This window comes from Olea europaea, unplaced genomic scaffold (genome assembly GCF_002742605.1).
Source record: "Olea europaea var. sylvestris unplaced genomic scaffold, O_europaea_v1 scaffold2017, whole genome shotgun sequence".
NCBI lineage: Eukaryota > Viridiplantae > Streptophyta > Magnoliopsida > Lamiales > Oleaceae > Olea > Olea europaea.
Genome location: NW_019238060.1, coordinates 41,010 through 64,534, shown reverse-complemented (window position 1 = coordinate 64,534; position 23,525 = coordinate 41,010). Strand labels below are relative to the sequence as shown.

The 23,525-nt window shown below is 33.7% G+C and overlaps 1 long non-coding RNA gene across 1 annotated transcript; it reads right to left on the bottom strand.

Moving 5' to 3' along the window:
- Window positions 1-19,215: 19,215 nt before the first annotated feature.
- On the bottom strand, window positions 19,216-21,554 carry LOC111379663. Its single transcript, XR_002700080.1, has 2 exons — window positions 20,902-21,554; window positions 19,216-20,094 (listed from the first exon to the last, which is right to left on the bottom strand). It is a non-coding gene; the product is annotated as an uncharacterized LOC111379663 (long non-coding RNA).
- Window positions 21,555-23,525: the final 1,971 nt, after the last annotated feature.

Here is a 23,525-nt window from a genome sequence, read left to right as displayed (position 1 = left end):
TATACTTACCTTATCAACTAGAGTTATGTGGAAATCTATTACTCTTACATCGTGCAGAAGAGAAAACAAAAACCCTACATCCAGTTCTATGAAGAGAAAAGGAAGAACACAAATATTGCAACTTGGAAACCATTAACTTGCTAAAGAAGGTATTTAGTCGGATTCTTGTTTCTTAATTTGTTTTAATTTTCTATTCTCAAGGTATAGTAATTGGGAAATTTAATAGTAGGCAAGAAGCTAAATTTAATGGAAAATGCTGCAGATGTTCAAGAGGAGAGAGTGAATGGGAAAACATGTTTAATTATAGTCTTAGGTATGGCATGCACTGAATTGGGTAACTTTAGACATAAAACATTGGAAAGGAATCTTTGATGCTTTATAGTCCAGAAGCAGCTACAAAATGATTCATCTATTCAGACTAGAAAGGTAAATATAACAATTCGACTGGCAATTTTTCTTATAGGTATCAAGGAATGATTTGCAAAGCCAACTAAAAATAAATCATGAAATCTCATGGGACTAATTTCTAAAATATTGCTGAGTAATATAAATATGGATGAGTGAATTTGTGGCGAGGAAATAATGTAATATTGTTCATGTATAAAAGTTGCTTCCATTTTTCGCTATGTTTGCGGGATAAGATTAGTTGTGCTTGAGATTTATTAAGTAACATTCACTACAATAAAAATGACCTTTTGCAACACATAAAAGGCAAGATATGATAATTGAATGTTGTTAAAGGGGCCAATCGCAAAATTCTAATAAGTGAATGTTGATGGATGAGTGAATTTGTGGCGAGGAAATAATGTAATATTGTTCATGTATAAAAGTTGCTTCCATTTTTCGCTATGTTTGCGGGATAAGATTAGTTGTGCTTGAGATTTATTAAGTAACATTCACTACAATAAAAATGACCTTTTGCAACACATAAAAGGCAAGATATGATAATTGAATGTTGTTAAAGGGGCCAATCGCAAAATTCTAATAAGTGAATGTTGCCATTTGTTAACATAACTTAGATTTGGCAACAATTTCTGAATGTTACGAAAAGTTTCATTTTTTGCAACTATTTTGAACGTTGTTAAAATTTAGTTTTATAGCAATGTTCAGTGCCTATTGCTGAAACTCTTAATATATAGCTTTTTGCAACTTTAATTGATTATTGCGAAAGTTTCACTTTAGCAACATTTTTTTATTGTTGCAAAAAGTTTTATTTTTTGCAAGATTTTTTAAATATTGTTGAAAGTTTCAATTTTTAAACATTGTCAAACTTATAAATTCCTTTTTTTCCCCGTCCACCCAAAACATTCTCTTCCAATAATGTGGGTTTCCACTTTCAACCTCTCTTTTCTCATGAAACCTAGGGTTCCAACAAGATACAGCCATCAAAATATATGATTTCATTACCCATGGCTCAACCTTCTCAGTACTGACCCCAGCGCCATGGCCATTTTAGAAAACGCAGTACCTGGTAACCCACCACAATGGCCGACGATGACTGTGTACTACTACCCACAACCATCACAGGCTACACTGACACAATAACAATGATGATGGCCAAAGCAGTACGATGTCGAGCTTGTGGCTTAGAGTCAGGAGATGATGTGATGGTTGTTCAAAAGCATGAGACCACATGGCTAAAAGCCATGCGGTCGCATAGGAACCTACCGAGGCCAAATGGCCTCGGTTCTAACTAACCATGCGACCGCATGGATTTACACCATGTGGTCGCATGGTATAAGTTCAATGACCGTTGGAGTCGGTTTGGGTGGTTTTTTGGCAGCATTTCACTTAATTTTGGCACCACTTCATGAAGCTATGTTGCATGGCTATAAATAGGTGGTTTTTGAGCATCAAAATAGTATGAAAAGCACTTATAAATTACATGTTTATAAGATCAAACAAGAGAGAAGAAAGAAAAAATAAACCATCTTCTTCCATATTCCTTTTCCATTGTGTTCTTGAGTTCTTAGAGAATCAAACAAGTGCTTAGTATTTGAATCTCTACAAGGCTTGATCAATCCTTCAAACGTTTTACCGGATGACCGTTTAAGCACCATAATTTTTTCTAGTGGGGGCAAAATTCGTTTGAGGACAACGATCTCATATCGTTTTTGAGCCTTCCTACATTTATTTTATATTCTTCATCTTCTAATTTTCTTTCAATCTACATTTGTAATTCGTTCTTTAACCCCTTGGTAGAGAAACTATTTCTAACAATCTCAAACGAATTTTGAAGTTGCTATGGAGAACGAAACTACAATGGCAACCATAAAACTTATGAATCAAGACTTGGTGCGGTTGGATAGGTTCGATAGCACAAATTTCACGCATTGGCAAGACAAATTAAAGTTTTTTCTTACTGCATTGAAGATCTTCTACATCTTAGATCCCGAGTTGACGCCTCTACCGAAACCCACAAATGGAGAAATCGAAGCAGTTAGGGCCGAAAGACAAAAAAGGCAAGAAGATGAAATAATTTGTCGTGGTCACATTTTGAATGCGCTATCAAATCGTCTATATGATTTATACAAAAATACTACGTCGGCAAAGGAAATTTGGAATGCTTTGGAGAGTAAGTATAAAGCAGAAGAAGAATATACTAAGAAATTTTTAATTTCAAAGTACTTTGATTTTAAATTTAGATAATATTCCCCTTCTTCCCCAAGTATATGAGTTACAAGTTATCGTTAACAAATTAAAAGTAGTCAAGATTGAAATTCCAGAGACCTTTCAAGTGGGGGCTATAATTGCTAAACTCCCGAGGGCTTGGAAAGGATACCAAAAGAAAATAATGCATAGTTCCGTAGATTATTCTTCGAAACAATTACAAAAACATCTTCGGATTGAAGAAAAATCTAGATTTCGTGATAGAAGTGAAAATTCTTTGGAAGGAATTTCTAAAGCCAATGCCTTTGAGAAATCTGAACCGCCTACAAAGTCCAAAAAAAGGAAGCCTTCAAGGAACTTTAACAAGTTCAAGAAGAAGTCCAAAGGAGGATCCTTTGTGTGTGGTAAATCTGGACACTACGCAAAGGAATGTAGACACCGGAAAAGAAACAACTCCGAAGGTAAAATAAACTCCATTCAAGAAAAAAAAGATTTTGGCCACCGTAAGCGAAATAAATGCAATGAAGGGAAAGGTTCCTGGGTGGTGGTATGATACTTGTGCTATAGTGCATGTATCATATGATAAATTTTTATTCAAAACCTATCAAGAAGTAGATGGAGATCAAGAGATTCAAATGGGCAACGAAGTTCGGTCCAAAGTAATTGGCAAGGGAAATTTTGATATTATCTTCACTTCCGGGAAAACCTTCATCCTTACTAATGTACTACATGTTCCAGAAATGAATAGGAACTTGGTTAGTGGAAATCTCTTAGGAAAACCGGATACCAAATGTGTGTATGAATCCGGTAAACTTGTATTATCCCTTAAAGGAAATTTTGTTGGAAAAGGCTATTCTTGTGATGGAATGGTACCGTTGACAATGAAATACATAAATCTAATTTTGCTTATGTTTTTGAATTATTTTCATTATGGCATGCTAGATTAGGACATATTGGTAACAACACTATAAAACATATGAAAAAGTGTGATTTGATTTCATATGATGAAAATAATACTTATAAATGTAAAACATGTGTAGAATAAAAAATGATTAAAAAGCCATACCAAAATGTAAAAAGAACTTCTAGTATTTTGGAATTAATTCATTCAGATATATGTGAATTAAATGACATGTTTACTAGAGGAGGAAATAGATATTTCATTACTTTCATTGATGATTTTTCTAGATATACCTACGTGTATTTGATGAAACATAAACACGAAGCTTTTAACATGTTTAAGATTTATAAAAATGAAGTTGAAAATCATCTAGGAAAGAAAATAAAAACTTTAAGAAGTGATAGAGGTGGTGAATACTTTTCTAGTGATTTTAACTTGTTTTGTGAACAACACATAATTCACCAATGTTCCGCACCTAGGACACTCGAACAAAATGGTTTGGCTGAAAGAAATAATAGAACATTAGTAGAAATGATTAATGCTGTGCTTATATATGCTAAGTTACCATTTAATTTGTGGGGTGAAGCTTTGTTAAGTGCATGTCGGATACTTAATAGAATTCCTTCAAAACATACAAAGGTTTCTCCTTATGAATTGTGGAAAGGAAGGAAACCAAATATTGGATACTTCAAAGTGTGAGGGTGTCTTGCGTATTGCAAGAACATGAACCCTAATAGGACTAAATTAGGTCCAAGAGGCATCAAATGTGCTTTTGTCGAATATGCTAACAATGGCAAATCATATAGATTGCTAAATTTGGAGACCAATGTGATCATCAAATCAAGTGATATAGAGTTCTTTAAAGATTCAATGAATTAAGAAAATATCAAGAAAATATCCCTAGCTCAAGTGGAACACGGGATGAAATGTCTTCTAAAGATACTAATGAGTTTAGTAAACTACGAAGAAGCAAGAGAACTCGAGTTGAGAAGTCTTTGGGACTGGATGAAATTGATTCTCAACTTATCTCCTTTTACTTAGTAGAAGGAAATGAGTTGAATGTCGTAAGAACAATTCCTTTTGTTCTACAAGTAGAAATTGATCCTAAAACTTATAAAGAAGCTATGTTTTCTCGTGATAGCATCTTTTGAAAAGATGCAATTAAAGATGATATGGATTTGATATTGTCTAATAAAATTTGGGAACTTGTCGATCTACTACCCGGATCCAAACCTATTGGATGTAAATGGGTATTTAGGAGAAAATATAATATTGATGGTCCTCTAAATACTTTCAAGGCTAGATTAGTAGCCAAAGGATACCGACAAAATGAAGGAATTGACTATTTTGACACTTATGCACCAGTAGCAAGAATAACAATAATTAGAATATTATTTGCATTAGCTTCGATAAATGATTTGCATGTTCATCGAATGGATGTCAAGACAACATTCTTAAATGGGGATCTCGATAAGGAGGTCTATATGGAACAACCCGAAGGGTTTATTCTACCTAAAAATGAAGATAAGGCATGCAAGTTAGTTAAATCGCTATATGGTTTAAAGTAGGCACCTAAGAAGTGGCATGAGAAATTTGACCTAGCAATAATATCATTTGGGTTTAAACATAATAGTGTAGATAGATGTTTATATTGTAAAATATGTGATGATTACATGACATTTATATGCTTATATGTTGATGACATGTTGATTATAAGTAATCACATGGACAATATAGAAGAAACGAAGAGGTTTCATTCTTCCACCTTCAAAATGAAGGATCTTAGACAAGTGGATACTATTTTGGGTATCAAAGTCTCAAAGACTAGTGCGGGTTATCACCTAAGTCAATCACATTATATTGATAATGTGATAAATAAGTTCACACACTTGAACTCAAAGGAGTATAGTACCCCTATTGATCCAAGTTCAAAAACTAGTAAAAAATGATGGAAGGACGATTGCTCAATTGGAATATGCAAGCATCATTGGAAGTCTTATATATGCACTTCAATGCACAAGACCGGATATGTCTTATGGAATAAGTAAACTTAGTAGGTTTACTAGCAATCCAAGCAATAATCACTGGAAAGCTATTGGGAGAGTTCTTGGATACCTAAAGAAAATCAAGAAATTAGGTTTACAATATACTAAATTCCCAGCAGTATTAGAAGGATCTACCGATGCTAGTTGGATATCTAGTACGAGTGAAAGTAAATCCACCTCAAGTTGGGTGTTCACTCTAGGAGGAGGTGATGTTTCTTGGAAGTCAAAGAAACAAACACGCATAACACACTCGACCATGGAATCAGAATTTGTAGTCCTATCAAATACAAGGAAGGAAGCTGAGTGGCTTAAGGATCTCTTCTATGAGATTCATTTGGGATCGAAAAATATTTCTTCAATACCTATGATGTGTGATAGTCAAGCCACATTAGAGGTATATAATGGAAAGTCTAGACATGAGTCTAAAATATGACTACATAAGGAAATTAATCAAAGATGCAATAGTTTCTCTAAATTATATAAGGTCAATTGAAAATTTGGCGGATCCTTTGACTAAACCTTTAAATAGAGATTTAGTAACATCTACTTCGAGTAAGATGTGATTGAAAATCCTTAACTAAAATATCCACCAATGACGGCAACTCTACCTATCGTTACTCAAAAGATAATACACGGGTTCAAAGGGTAATAATAAGTCATTTGATATGTGGATAGTTGCAGCATTATTCAAATCCACAGTAATTCTATCCTAGATAAAATAATGCTGGTTGTTACTCAAATGAGGGTCGAGCCTTAAGCTCTTAATAAAAGTTTAGTGCTAAAATACAAGTACCTCTAAAAGTAACAAATGTATTCGAAGAACTTTTACCTAAACAAATTTCAAGGAAGTGCCGCCTTAATAGAGAGTTGGAGTATCTCTCTTAAAAAATTGTTGAAAAGGATAAGCGCAAGTAGCAAGGAACTTGAGAACACGTGATATTCGTGTGTGTGTGTTCTTACCGGTATTGTCACATGAAAAACTTGGTTCAAAGCTTCATGCTACCTTGAATTTCGACTTTACGTTGTTTGAATTACACTATGGTTAGATTCAAATCAAAAGATATATAATCCTTATGCATAAGTATCGTATAATTCCAATATGGAACATTATTGTTTTTTTAACAAGTGGGGGATTGTGATGGTTGTTCAAAACCATGCGACCGCATGACTAAAAGCCATGCTATCGCATAGGAACCAACCAAGGCCAAATGGCCTCGATCGATCGCATGGTATAAGTTCAGTGACCGTTGGAGTCGGTTTAGGTGGTTTTTTGGCAGCCTTTCACTTAATTTTGGCACCACTTCGTGAAGCTATGTTGCATGGCTATAAATAGGTGGTTTCTGATCATCAAAATAGTATGAAAAATACTTATAAATTACATGTTTATAAGATCAAACAAGAGAGAAGAAAGAAAAAATAAACCATCTTCTTACATACTCCTTTTCCATTGTGTTCTTAAGTTTTTAGAGAATCAAAAAAGTGCTTAGTGTTTGAATCTCTACAAGGCTTGATCAATCATTCAAACCTTTTGCCGGATGACCCTTTAAGCACCATAATCTTTTCTAGTGGGGTAAAATTTGTTTGAGGACAACGATCTCATATCGTGTTTGAGCCTTCCTACATTTGTTTTATAGTCTTCATCTTCTAATTTTCTTTTAATCTACATTCGTAATTAGTTCTTTAACCCCTTGGTGGAGAAACTATTTCTAACAGATAACAGGATCCGAAGCCTATGGATTGGAGATCTTTGGCACTAGATGGATGAATAGTACATCTGATGTGGTGCAAAAGGAATTAGACTTGACCGTTGAGCAGGACCGGTGCAAGCAAAAATAAGCCATTTCAAGCTTTTTAAAGAAATTTTGCGATAATCCATTTTTAGCGAAATTTTAATCAAATTTGATTGAAAACGGGCCAATGACCAAGATTCAAAAGCTTTGCTTCTAACGTAAGGCCAATTTCGGACAAATTCCTTCGTTTAGGCATTCGTTTATGCTTTTTTCCTTGTTGGTAATTTTTGTTTTGTTTATATCTTAATCAAATAAATTCGGATTTGAATTCCGTTTGTTGGAAAATAATCTTGAAGATTAGGATTTTCAATTTTAGTCATTATCTCGACTTTTTCCCAAAAAATTTTGGAAAAAAATCTTTCTTTTATTATTTTTCAATTTTTTCGAATTTTCCTAGGGTTTTCACTATAAACTCTTTGAGGCCGCATTGATTGACAGAAATAAAAATTTTCATGAGTTTTTCATCTTTCTAAGATTTGTTCATCTTTCCTGTAAGCTTTCGCTACGTCAACATCTATATTTGTTTTGCTTTGACTAGTGATGTATATTTACGTGGAGATACTAATCAACCCTTCAATCCGCTAGTTTCTTGAAATTTCCCAGATTCATTTGTAGAATTTTGCAATGGGTGAAAGTTAAAAACTGACGGGAAAGATCAATCGGGCTCTTAAGAAGGTCCAAGAATGTGTCGATGTCTGTGAATGTATTTAGAACAATTTCCCTTTGCTTTCTTACTCTCTCTTTTGATTTTTTTTTTTAAATTATTGTTGGGAATTTTTTTTATTTTTTCTTCTTGTTTTTAGGTCTACGATACAGACAATGCCAACTAGGAAGAAAAAAATTGAGGCGGACTTGAAAAAGGTAAAAAGAATTTTCATAGGTACAGAGACGAGATTAAGACATGGATACTATCCAGTGAGATCGAGGATAAGAAGGTCCACTCTCGACTATTGACTCTGTCCTTGCATTTGTCTTCTAGTATCATAAAAACATTTTTTCTGATTTGTGTTTTATTTACTTTTTGCATTTCTGAATTTCTGGGGACAGTTTCTGATCACATTAACCCACTTGGTAGTCATCAATAATTAGTCTATGAAAAAAAAATTATGTTAGGTTTTTGATACCCAATAATCCCAGGCGATGATGTAAAACAGTTGTCGGATTATTTATCGACACTATGGACTTGGCTCGACTCGGAGATGAACTACACTTTTGGATGGTTCGGGTTGGATGATTATTTGGTTAGTTGGACCATTTAGTGATTAATATGGAGTTGAATATTGGCCCATTAGTTTAGGTTAATTGGTAGCCCGCTTAGTGAACCCTAGGCCCAATTAGAGTGACCTAAACTAACCTATATATATGTATTTATCTCCTGGCCGTTTTTGGGTGGTGTGTGTGTTGTAGCAATGGAGAGGAGAGTTGAGAGAAGAGAGGCAACCGAGAGAGAGGGAAGCCATGTGAGGTTGTGAGTAAGATTCAACTGGTGTTCTTCTTCCTCCCATACCTTTGTGGATTGCTAACACCACCACCCTTCTCCTTTGTGGGGATAGAGAGAAAGAGAGCAGTCCAAAGTGAAGGTGAAAGTCTCGGGTCGAGTCAAGATAAACCGGTGTTCGTTTGATTGTTTTCTGAGCCCGGAATCAAGATTTATCGAGGGATTTCCGCTACAAATTAGTCTATGAATATAAATGTTTTTGAGTCACACAACAAAAGCTGGTGTAATACCTTTATTAAATTCAAATAAGTGAAAAATAAATATTAGTCAAACATGTCATTGGAAAAAAAAAAGTTGCAGGCGGTGGAGTGATAAACATTACCCAATTCATGTGTATAATAATCCATTTCAATCCATTTTCACACATAAAAACATACGCTGCACACGCTGGAAGAAACGAAGCAGAGAGAAAAAGACAAAGAGGAAGAAGAAAAAGAAAAAGAAAAAGAAAAAAAAAAGAAAATTTGTCCAAGTTATTAGGAATTAAGTGCTTCCTACTATTAGACTTGAATTCCTCAATTTTGAAAGGTAAATAAAAAGTTACTTATTGTCAAGTTATGTTTAATTTTATAGTTGATAGATTGTTAGATTAAATTCAATTTTATTGAAGGGGTTAAATATAATAAGTTATGAAATTGAGTTAAATGAAAGAAAAAATAGTTTTAGTTATTAAAGAGACTTTAGAAATTCCTTAAACGTGAAATGATTAAATTTGGGTATCGCTTATTTAATTATGAAAATTACTTAAAATAATTAATTGTTGATTTAAAAATCATATTATATTTCACGCAGCAATACGGATATCGGGACAGCTTATCAATTGAGTTGATTTTGCGAACATAATTCTGTGAGTGGAAAAAACTTAAATATTTTCATATTTAATCTTTGAATTCCACAAATATCATAATGAAAGAATATATCCAAAATAATCATGTAATCGAACATATAAATACACATAATGTATTGGTATAATTAATTATTCAAGTAAAAAAGAAGAAGTAAAAACAAAGTGGCAGGCGGTGGAGTGATAAACATCACCCAATTCATGTGTATAATAATCCATTTCGATCAATTTTCACCCATAAAAACATACGCTACACATACTGGAAGAAACAAAGTAGAGAGAAAAAGAGAGAGGAAGAAGAAAAAAGAAAAAAAAAAAAAGAAAAATTTGTCCAAGTTATTAGGAATTAAGTGCTTCCTACTATTCGGCTTGAATTCTATTTTGAAAGGTAAATAAAAAATTACTTATTGTCAAGTTATGTTTAATTTTATAGTTGATATATTGTTAGATTAAATTCAATTTTATTGAAGGGGTTAAGTATAATAGTTATGAAATTGAGTTGAATGAAAGAAAAATTAGTTTTAGTGATTAAAAAGACTTTAGAAATCGCTTAAACGTGAAATGATTAAGCTTGGTTATCGCCTATTTAATTATTGAAATTACTTAAAATAATTAATTGTTGATTTAAAAATTATATCATATTTCAGGCGGCGATATGGACATCGGGATAGCTTACAATCAAGTTGATTTTGCGAACATAGTTCTATGAGTGGAAAAAACTTAAATATTTTCGAGTATCGATAAATTAATTATACCAATACATTATGTGCATTTATATGTTCGATTAAATGATTATTTTGGAAATATTCTTTCATTATGGTATTTGTGGAATTCAAAGATTAGATATGAAAATATTTACGATTTGGAATGTAAGACATTTGATATTGAGATTGACTAGAAAAGTACCTGTGATTATATATTTTTCTTCTAGTTCACTAAAGGGCCTTGACCGTGTTCTATACTACACCGAGGGGTCAATTGGGAATGAAGGGGTCATGAAAGTGTACATATAGTTTACTAAGGGGCCTTAACCGTGTTCCGGAATTGATCACCAGAGAACTTGAAACCTGCTTTCGTTCACGCAGGGTGCCAAAGGCCCGTGACGAAAGTTCTTAACCCAAGGGATGGATTACAGATTTTAGTCAGAGAGTACATTTTTGGTAGATTTTTCAGTATATTTGATATGATGAGATTATAGTATAGTTATCAATTGATGTTTATAGCTTGACTTCAAGATGATATTTTACCACATTATGTGAATGTCTCACGTTTTGACTATAATTATATGATACTATGTTGCGAGTTATTCAATGGTATGAACTCGATTTTCGATAAAAATGTAAAATTAAAAATGTATATTATTTTTGAACTTCTCCATTCGCTGAACTATCAACTCATATATTTTCCCGTAATTTTTCTTACAAGTAGAAATTAATTCTTTTTAGCTGGAAGAGCCTAATGAGTTCGGAATGAGAGCCACACGACATGTTGAATGTTATAAGAGGAAATTACACAGTTTCAACTTTACAGTGCAAAAATCTGGTTTGAAGTTTTGTTATTCACAAATCTGGGATGAATATAACAATTAAATATCTCCCCCAATTCCAACCCTAACCATTTTAATTCACCCTCTCTCTCAACTGTCGATTTGTCTCTCACATAGCTCATCATCGGCGACAATCGTAACCTCGCCGCTCGATGAAGACGATGATGTAGCTGCAACAATCCGTGAGTGACGGTGTCGCCGTTGTGGTCGAGGACGAGTGTTTGCTCTCTCTATCTCTCACATCTCTCCTCATCGGAGACCACCGCAGGTCGCCGCGCGATGATGACGCCTTTGTAACCGTGAGCAACGATGTCGCCGTCATGGCCGACGAGGAGGACGAGTGTCGTTGCAGCTGGATCTGACTCATTTTGCTTCTTTTGCCTGTGTGACTGCTTTTTCTTGCGCAATTGTGTGGATCTGAAGACTATAGTGCCTTGAACACGTTGACAGCAACAAAGATGGTGGTGGATTGGACGGTGTTATGTATAGTGGTGGACCTGGTGGTGAATTGGTGATGGTGGTTTTTGTGGTGGCGGCTGTGGTGGTGAATTTATTCTCTGTAGTAGAGAAATCTAGTGGTGGTTTTGGGTGTTGTGGTGGTGTTGAGGTGGTGTTGGTGATTGTATTGTGTTGGCGCATTTACCGATGGGTTTCTAATTTTAGAAAGGAGATTTTTTCTTTATCGACTGACTTATTTTATATCATGGTTCGGGCGTTAAAAATCGGTGAGGTTTACTCTTCCTTTTCGAAATCCAAAGACTCCTACTGGGGGCCCGCTATGCCAAAAGAGAGAGAAACCCCATCCATCTCTTTCCTTTTTTCGCCCCCATGTGGTGGTGGTTGTGGTGCGATTGTGGTGGTAGTGGTGGCGTGCGATGTGCAGTGGAGGTAGAAGTGTGCGGCCAATTTAACTATCTGTGTTGTTGGTGCTATGGTGCAGTGAGGTGTGCAGTGGAGATGGAGGTGGTGGTACGATGGTTGGGTGTGTGCAATAGTGGTGTGGTACTGTGCGCTGGTGGCTCGGGTGGTGTGTTGTGGTGTTGACCGATTGTTGTGACGTGATAGGGGTGCAATGGTGGTGATGGATAGTGTTTGTGTCCAAGTGATGTGGTGGAATTGGATCGGGATCCGGTGTGGTGTTGCGGTGGTATAGTCAATCGATGATTGGATGGTAGTGGTTTGTGACCAAGATTGGTGCTGGATAGGACCGGTGGAAGGGGTGACCATAAAGTTTGGTCTGTGACCTTAAGATTTGATGATCTGTGACTAAAACAATAATCTGTGACCTCAACGATTTGGTTCGTGGCCTTAAAATTTGACGATTTGTGACTAAAACAATAATTTGTGACCTCAACGATTTCGTCCATGACCTTAAAATTTGATAATCTGTGACTAAAAAAATCTGTGACCTATAAAATTATGTTTTATATAAGCATTTGATTTTGATGCATTTTTTAAAGTAACTTATAGTCAGCCTTGATGATAGATTTGACATCTAGTTAGTATCTATCATCGGCGCAGACCACGTTTCGGGTTCACTAGAGTGATTTGGGACGGGTCGTATTAGCTGATTTGTTAAATTTTGTATTATTTATTTTTTTGCGGCTAATGAGTGGGTCATTATTTTATAGAGCTGTGCTACCTGCATAGGCCCCTTCATACAGGGCCTGTACAGGTGTACACACAGGGGGGTGGACCCCACAGGTCCACATGTGGGGTCCACCCTGTGCAAATGGGCTTTGCAGGGGGCTTTTTCCTATTTTATATAGACTTTTTGTTTATTTAAACTAAGTTTAGAGATTAAAGGTCAGTACTACTCGTTCACAAAGAAAGAGCTATCGTGTAACAATGTTCGTAGATCACTAGATCATGTCATTAAGATTTGCTTGCTATGCGGCACTTCGTTTAAATCTCCAACAGTTCTAACGCGTTTTGGTCCACAGCATTGATTCAGCATGTGTATTGAGTATTCAGGCTTTAAGCATTTTGTTTAGACTCTATACTCATATTTTGCTTAGTTGTAGACACGCAGATGATGGCTTTTACTTCAAGGATGGTGAGAGGGACGAAGATTATGATGTTGAGGTGTGTGCAATTGTACATCGTATACGGTGTTCCATTTAAATAATATTTCATAGTAGTACTATCATTTATACCCAATAAGTTTTTGGATATTTGTTGGAAAAATCAATGGCCTCATTTATAAAGCAAGTCATGAGTTCCTGTAAAAAATAAATATCACCAATAAAATCTATGTCTTCTTTATAAAATCTGGTTTTCTGGAATTCATTTTTGATCATATGAGTCTGCTAGTTACATAAGATTTTTAGGAGGTCAAGAAATTATGAGTTACCAACATCTCCAGAAAATAGAAAGCTGGAAACTTGTCCTATTTATTTCCAAAATTGACAAAGCAGATTATATCTGGTGGCTCATGAATTGCATTATCATGTTACGAATGGACTGGGAAACCAAACCTTTCCTCCTCCAAAAGGAAAGCCAATTGAACTGTTTCCTGGCACTATTTTCTTAATTTTTTCCTTGTTTTCTTTCAATCATCATGATTCGACAACAAGAGGTTTGGATATCCAGAGGCTGTGGATATTGTTTTCACAAGTGGAGATAATGTTTTGGCAGTGAGATAAATGTTACCCATCAATTGTTTTTACTGCTAATCATTTTCCTTTTGCTGTTTCTTAAATAGCGTAAATCGTATCTACAAGCCCCCTATCCGTTCTATGTTTTTTAACTATCATAGTAGTGTCTAGGATGTAATTACCAATTTATCCATTCTATGTTTTTTACTACCATAGTAGTGCTGTTTATCTGTCCATTTCAACTAATTTTGCAACTTCCTCTTCAACAATTGTGGTTGGACTCGTGGGTGAAACATTTTTCAAAGAACCAGAAAGCCTTAGTTTGTTTTCACATGATAATTGTCAAAATGGTTGGAACAAGTTTAAGGGGGTTGAATCTTGTCCTTGGGAATTTTGTTTTCTTTAGTGTGGTGGTGGTGTAGGCAGCAATGTATGATTTGATGGCAGTTTATGCTTGTTATCTCACGATTATATTAGGATTTGGATGTACTCTCATATTGCTGGCAATTTTCCGTCATGCTTCGCCGACACTTGGATTACTATTTTACTTTTTGACAAGACTACTAATTTTGTTGTTGGGACTTTTAATAGGTTGGTGATGTTCTAATCCTTGACCCAAAAAGATGGCAGGAGCCATGGAATAAGTGACGAATTCAATGTGTGTGAACAAGGTTTGGATCTTGATCGACCAACTTGATGGGATAAATCTCATAGGTTGTCAATGAGTTTATAAGAAAAGGTAAATATGGATGGAAATATTCATACATATAAAGCAGGTTAGTAGCAAAAGGTTATAAACAAAGACAGAGAGTTATTTCACTTGTAGCCATGTTAAAGTCCGGCTTTGCGTACTATAACTATGAGTTATGTCAAATGGATGTCAAAACTACATTCCTTAATAGGAAGTTGTGAGAGGAATTGTATGTGACAAAACTCAAAGGTTTTGAATCCAAATATTCTTACAAGATATGAAAGCTTGGATTGAAGCAAGCCTTTTCGAGCTGGAACTTTCGCTTGATGAGGAAGTAACAATGTTTGATTTTATCAGAAGTGAAGATGATCCATGTTTTACAAGAAGAAAAGTGGGAGCATTGTCATGTTCCTGATACTATATGGAGATGGCATACTATTAATAGGAAAGAACGTCACTATGTTTTAATTGTTGAAATTATGGTTGTCAAATTAATTTCTACAAGAAAGATAGGGGAAAAGAAATTTGATCTACAGAGATAGATCTGGAAGATTGCCTGACCTATCCCAATCTATATACATAGAATCCTAAGAAGATTTATATGGAGAAAATAAATTGAGAGTTCATTAATACATTGATAATAACTTCTAGTTAGACTAGGATGATAGAAAATCTCAATCCGGAAATGATTTTACTCTTAATAATGGAGTGGTTAATGGGAATCATTTCAAACAGAAAATATTGATGATTTAATAACAGAAGACTAATACATCATTGCTTCAAAAACAACAAAGGTTGTGGTTTGGATCAAGAAGTTCATCAATGAACTTGAAGTAATTTCTAACATTGTTGATCCTATACATCTTGTACAAAGAAACCAAGTTTTTGTCAATGATCCAAATATGTGTTATGGCAACATTATATAATCGGAGAAATAATATAAATAAATGAAGTAAAGAAACAATGGATTCCAGCTAGTTATAATATTGTAGATCCATTGACAAAGAGTTGTTGAGCTTCAACATGATTGTTATATAGACTCTTATGATATTAGATATATTAGTGCAAGTGGGAAATTGTAAGTGTTATATCCTAGGTTCAATCGATTTTGGATATAAACACATTTTATATACAATTGATGCATTCTATTTATGGAAGATCTATTATCTAATTGAATTAATATTTTATTAAATTAAATGATAAAGCCTGTAGATTCAAGTCTAATTTGTTAATCACAAAGAGTTGTGATTGAGAGATACATATTACATATGATTAAATCTAAATCATCTGTGATCGTAAGTAATAATAAATTACAAATATCGTTATCATGAATAGACTACCACGTGTGGTATTTCTCACTTATGAAGTGAGTAGCTTATCTCACAAGTTAAAGTGTGGTAAAACTAAAATGAACACGTGGATATTTTGTTATACAACAAAATATTGGGGACACACTGGAGAGATTTAACGTGGATAACTATCTAAGTATCAGTGGTCAATCTTTAACATTTGGTAATCGAATTGGTCCTTCAATTTGAGGTAATCATAGTACTTTATATGAGAATAGTCACTAATACAACATCGTTCTGGTATGTTAAAAATCATATAAAGGTTGTGAATTATCAATAGAGGTTCATCACCCTTGGATTATAAGTAATTATGATCTCCATGTCATTCATTTAAGTTGATAACGAAATCCTCGGCTAAAGTGTACTTATAAGTCTAAAAGATTTGTTTTTTTTTTAACTTACATTGACTTTATAGTAGGATGAAAGATAAAATCGATAATTGAGATTGACACATTTCATGTATCGTAATTGATATGATCATATAGATGAAGAGATTATAGTTTCATGATAAATGAACAAGTTCAATTTTGTCATACTACATGACATTTCCAATCACATGTACTGTCTACATTGCAAGATGTCAATTTGAGACAACGAATGTTAATTTATTAATCTAGTTGAATTAATGATAAAATAAAAGGATATTTTAATTTATCTTATTTTAATTGGATCAAAATAATATTTCATGTCGTTAGACATCGTGATTGGGAACCTAATGAATCAACACAAAAGGAAAACTGGAAAAATGAAATGTACTAATTAATTAACTGATAAGTGTTGGATAATTAATTGATTATATTACTTATTAATGGAGAAAATTAATTAGTTATCAATTAATGAATTGCATGGTGTGTTTGGAGAGAAAGAAGCAATCGCTGTTTCGAAGACCAAACAAAGGCAATAGTGCAGATTAGGGAAATGTTTTATTTGACTTTGTATAATTGGTGTAATGCCGTGGCTAAAAATCCCGTAGAAGGGTTGCCCAATTTCATGTCGTTCCTCTCTTGTTTAAAGTGATTGTACACATCCCGTGTAATCTCTTTTAATTAATAAAATTCTGATTACCTATCAAAAAATTAATGGATTATGTTTAATTAATTAGATTAAATAAGCCGTTTGTTTGTCAATCATTCTATCACATTATTTTTTCTACAGTCCTGATTTTCAACCATACATTCTTCATTAAAATAATATTTCACATAAATAAGATTTTTTCCTTCTTTTTTAACCACACATTTCAACATCAATCACTATTCCATAATACACTTTTGAAATTAAATGGGGGCTCAAACAGGCCCTAAATCTTGGATTGCATTAAGTTTAAGCATTGGGCCAAGCCCAATTGAACTTTTATTATAAGCTATTAGGGTTTGAGAAATATAACACAATTCATTATCTTGCAAGCATAAAAAAAAAAAAAGAAAAGAAAAAAGAAACTCTAATTCTCACATTCTTGTTCCTTGTCTGGATATCCATTGGAGGCTGAATAATTAAACAGTTGTAGATTATAGATCGTGATTGTTCGTATTCAAGATAAACAAAAGAGTTTGCAGAATCCAACAAAGATATAATTCCTATCATAATGTCTATCTAGGCACAAAGTAAATACTACGTGGGAATTGAAATTATTTTCAAATTCTTCTGTACATGCTAATGTAAATTCCCAACACAACCTCCATAGATTCTTCGTAGGGCATAGGATGCTTCTATATGAAGTGAGATAGATTTACATGTGGACCAAAGTTCTATGTTGATTGAGCAACACCACTAAAGAAAGCATAGTTAGTAGCGTCGGGTTGAAAGCTACATAAGTTCTGTTGTGCTTTAGATTTATAAAGTAATATTTAGTAGCATGAAAATAACGCTTGCTTCGTGCATTTCTTAAAATCCCTACCAATGTAGAACCAAACTATCATATAGTCTATCCTCCAAATCTATGCATACTATATGATGTTACTTACATAGTGGGACACAGAGTTAATGAATTTACATTTATGCTGTGTTTCTTTTTTTCTTTTTTTTTTTCCTTTTTCATTTTTTAATTAAGTTTACCTTTCCATTCCACTTGAAAAACTCTCTCATCCAAGATTTTTCAGAACTAGGTTGGAACTTTTTTTGTGAAAATTAAATGTAAATCACCAATCACCAATCAATATATATAAAATATCACTTCGAGCGTACATGGCTACTCGGTGGCCGCCCAATATATATACTCCTTTTTTGCGGCCATCCTGGATTGCCAGGTGCTGGCGAGTAAAAAGTTTCAACCGGACAGTTAATTTGGTAACCAAAATATATGAACGAGAAACATCTGTTCTGAAAACACAAGTTTCTAATCAAAGCATTTTTACCAGATTTAATTGCATTTTTTGTTTGATTAGAAATGTATATCCACTGGTCCCCTCCCTCTTACAGTTGAATAGAGTCGATTGTTTTTGGTTGGATTATATGAATTGACCATAGCTGAATACATTACGAAAGTTTTAAAGCTACCAAATATAGGCTCTAAAGATTGGTCAGTTAAAGAGTCCGAGTCAGTTGGAACTTTAATAGAAGATGAATCAGGCCTCAGTAAAAATTTAAGGCATATACCTGTCATGTTCTGTTATTAAATCATCAATATTCTTTTAAAACACTAGTAAGGAATCTTTTAAGCTTTAGAATCCAGAAGCAGCTATATAAAATGATTCAGCTATACACACTAGAAAGGTAAATATAATGATTGGACTGGCACTTATTCTATATGGTATGTTCGTGTGAAACCCGCAAGCGTATGAGATCGTTGTAAAAGTAATAAAATTTGTGAGTTAAGAGTATCGTTCCCATAAGGAATAAGGTCAACTTAAGTTTACTAGTTTCTAATGGAATTCAAATTATGAAAACAAAATAAATGTTTTGATTTGATATAAACTAAATTAATCTAAGAAATATGAAGAAGTTGGGGTTTTGTCAAATTATAGAGGATTATATTGGATTTCGACTGTGCCTATTTCTATTTATTTCAATTCTTGATTTGTAATCTAATTTCGCTTATGCGTCCTTGACAATGGATAACGCTAAATTATTCAATGCTCTTTTCCAAGACACACGAACCTGTGATTAACACGACCCGGTCCTATTCCTGGTATGAATTCATATGAAAATCACGCATTTAGTTCAAGTTATCTATATGATTGCATGTATGAAAGAGATTATTCCTAATTCTAACTACACACGTTAATTTTGCTGCGTTCTAGACATATTGTGAGTACTCCTCCACTACAACAAACAACTAACTATTTAATTGATGGCCAAACAATTTAATAGTGCAATGGGAGTGCAAAATTAATCAATTAAGGCAAGAATTAAATTAAATTACTTTTCTTGAATTAGAAATAAATAAACAATAGGGTTCGTCTCCTCCAATACATAAAAAGGAATTAGCTAAACATGATGCTAGAATTAAACAAATAAAAGTGGAACGACATCACCGAAATTTGACGAAATGTGATTAATATCCAAATTAAAGTTGTCGTCTTTTTCCCATTGATTGGCCATGAGTTGTCTTTTGCCGTCCACTTTTTAGTTCCAAAAGGTTCCAATTTCAGCCCCCTAGCAGTTTTGTATATGTTTAATTCCTCAATTCTCCGAGCGTAATTCGGCCATTGTCTCCTCTATGTTTTCTCCAATCTGCTGCCTTTTGTTGCGTGTGTGTATATACATATATTAATAACAGCAGCCTCCAGCCACCGATGTATACGTATCTTTATTCCCCAGGCTGCTCCCAAATTGCGTGATTTGTATCTCCAAAGTTGCAGCCACCAACTTAGTGTATGAATTGATAAATTCAGCCCAATATTTTTAACTCACCAGCAGCCGTCTCCAGCAGTCAGCCCTTTTTCTCCACTTTTTCCACCGTCCAAATTGCCTATCAATATATATATATATACTCCAGCCGCAGCCCTTCTTTTGTGATTTTTGGATTACAAATTCAGCCCCCTTTTTTGCCAAGCTGCCGTCTCCAATTAATTTGTATCTATCCTCCCCTCTTCTCCTTTTATTTTTGCCAGCATGTGTATTTATATTAGTGGTAACCTAGCCCACAATGTTTGACTTTCTAAAGGATTCCAATTGCTCTCCAATTTTCTTTCAATGGCCACTTTCATCCACGTACTTTAAATATTGCCATTTTTGCCCACTTTTCTCTTCTTTCCTTCACTTCCTTTTAATCCATGAGAATTCACCTATTAAACGTAAGACACAACAATTTAGAACATATTTTGCTAAAAGATTATCAAATATCGTTATTTTAGAGCCCTGAATAAGTGTATAAAATACACTTATCATGGTAATTTAGGAATGATTTGGAAAGCCAACTAACAATAAATTATTAAATTTCATGGGACTAATAACTAAAATATGATGAGTTAAATTACTATTGATGAGTGAATTTGTAGAGAGGAAATAGTGTAATATAGCTAGTGGAATATTTATGAGTTCACGTATAAAAATTGGTTCCAGAATCTCTACCACTGTAGAACTAAACTATCGCCGAGTCCAGCATCCAGAGGTAGACCTACTATATGTGATATTACTTCCATAGAGGCCGAGATAGTAGAATGCGAGTGTGTAGGAGGTGAAGGTTGACATGGTGTAAGATATTGACATGATGAGAAATGTCTATGTACGGACAAAGCTATATATGGGAATAGATCTCTCCCTACCTGTTGTGGTTGACATGGAGATGGAGATCATCACGCAATAGGAGAGTATTTCTAAATAAATAAGAACCTTCATAATTAGTATAATTTTATCACATGTAATAATAAAATGTTGAATTACAAATCTCCCATTAAAATTGGCATTTATTATTGGATCATCATCTCTAGGCGGAAGGTACAATCCTTGCGCTTACCCATATTCTATCTCCTAGAATTAAGCAGTCAGCGTGTACAAACTTCAAGCTAACATATCTAAATTTCAACACATGCTAATTGTATTGCGTTGAATTGATAAACAAATTTAACTAGTAAATGCAAATATATACTCACTCGAGGATTGGCGAGGATAGTGGTAATATCTTTTGCCCTAGAGGCATATGTTGCCTGCATATTCAGCATCATTGCGACCCTTGTTTGGTTAATGACACGATAGCCTCGTAAGCCCAAATCTGCAAACTTATTTCTCCTTAGTGTCCTTTCATTAATGGGAAAACTGTGATCGTCTTAGGTTTGGCATGTACATAATTGGAATGAACTCTTTGAAGCTCATGACAGTCCAGGAGCAGCTATCAAATGATTCAGCTATACGGACTAAAAATGTTAATGTAACGACTGGACTGACACTTATTTATATATGGTACTTAAAGAATGCTTAATAAGCCAAGTAGCATTATTCGTGAAACGTCATGGGACTAGTAACTTAAATACTGATGAGTGAAATTGATATTGATGAGTAAATTGGTAGAGAGGGAATTGTTTAATATAGCTTGGACAAAAAATTTTGTCATCAATGTCAGTTTTTGTAAAGTGTGTAATTTGTGATCCAAAAATCTGTGTGTTTTTGCAATAAAGCCGGCTGTTGTAAAATCTTGTTCATACCTTATATTGATTGGGAAATCTAGTACAAAGAAACTCAATCCACGCTGGTGGAGCTCCAATGGGTGATTAGGTACTTCATGGCTGAACATCCGATGCCAGGCAAAAATTTTGGTGTTTCCTTTCATTTCAATTTTCTATTGGTTTCAATTACTTATTAGTGGAATTCATTTATAAAAATTGCTTCCATTTCTTGCCACGTTTCCGGGATAAGATCAATTGCGCTTGAGATTTATTTAGAAAAATTTAGTAGCATTAAAATAATGCTTCTTTTCTCGTGCAAAACACGTGCATTTCTTCAAATCCCTATATTGGTAGAAGTGAGAACCAAACTATCGTATAGTCCTTCATCCAAAGCTATGCATAATATATATGATGTTACTTTCATAATGGGTCAGCTAAAAACTCCAAGTCAATCACAACCTTAAGTGAATATTTAAGGCATATACCTGTGTTGTGATGCTATATTTTCCATATCAACTTACATTTTTGAGGAGAATTATTGCTCTTATGTCATGCAGCAAAGAAAACAAAAGCACCCTACATCCAGTTTTATGAAGAAAAGAAGAGGAAACAAACAAACTCCACAATTTGGAAACCCAAATCTTGTTGTAGAAGGTATTTTTTCGGATTCTTGTTTTCTTAATTTGTTCTAATTTTTATTTTCAAGTTACTGATACTGGAAAATTTATTAGCAGACAAGAAGCTAAATTTAGTGGAAAATGCTGTTGATGTTCAAGAGGAGAGGGTGAATGTAGAAACTGGTTTAGGGATTGTCTTAGGTTTGGCATGTAGTAAATTGGGTAGCCCAAGACAAAAAGCATTAGTAAGAAATCTTTGAAACTTGTGAGAGTCCAGAAGCATCTATCAAATGATTCAGCTATACAAACTAGCAATAAATCGTTAAATCTCATGGGACTAATTATTTAAATATAATGAGTGAATTTGTAGAGAGGAAATTGTGTTATATAGCTGGAGCAATTTGTAAAACGCATCTTCATTTCTTTGTTTTGTGCATGCAGCGTGCTTATCTTGTGTAACAACTCTCCAAAGGCTTCTTCAGCTTTCGTAATTAAAAAATAGGATCTTTATGAATTATTTTCATTGACATTTTTCAAATAATATTTATTGTTTTTTCACATTTTTTTATTTAATGTGCATTTGACAGTCAAGTAGGATTCTAACTGTTAAAGTATTCGAATATAAATTAAATAATCATCTAAGTGGAATACCAAAAATTGGAATTCATCTAATGTAATTGATATAAAATAAAAATAGAAAGGATGTTTGACTCTTCAAATATGTAGAGTCAAATCTACTCTATATTTTAAAATTTTAAATAGAGCGTGTGTTGAACGTTAACTTTAGGCACTTCCTCCTTAAAATTAAGAGTATCTAATCTTTAAAGATACAACAATTTGTGATATATAGAAGACAAAGCTCAAAAAAAAGAAAAGGTTGATGGTAATTTAACAAATTTCATTGAGGTAAACAAAATACACTTGCAAAAGATGGACAACTAATGAGGCTGAAAACTCTTAATACTGAAGAAGGTTAAGCTTCTTCTGGAGTCTCATAAAGAAAATGCAAGGGGAAAGCTGGCTGAGGTGCTTTGAATATTTTCTTTCTGGATTGTATTTTAGTCTAATTTATAGTATGAGTATGTACTTACTAAAAACAACTCTAATAAAGAAATATATATAAATATATATATATATATAATTTTTTTTTTGAAGATAATTGTGATTCAGAGTTTGCGACCTCAAAAATCGTGATATTAATTTGGTTTTCTTGTTAGATCTGATTTAGTGTCATAAAAAACCATTTAATTTCTTCATACAAACACCTGCATTTCTTAGAAGCCCTACTAATTCTCAATAAACTTTTTATTATTACCATGCATGCTTCTCTCTATATTTAGAATTTTCCTGGATTTTTTAAGCTTTTGAGGTATTTTTCATCCATGTTTCTTTTAGTTGTATAGTGTTTTATTTTATTTCTTTTTATTTAGATTAGAGTGACTTTAGATTTTCAATTCTTTGGCTGTCTTATGGATCTGTTGATATAATTTTTTTTAA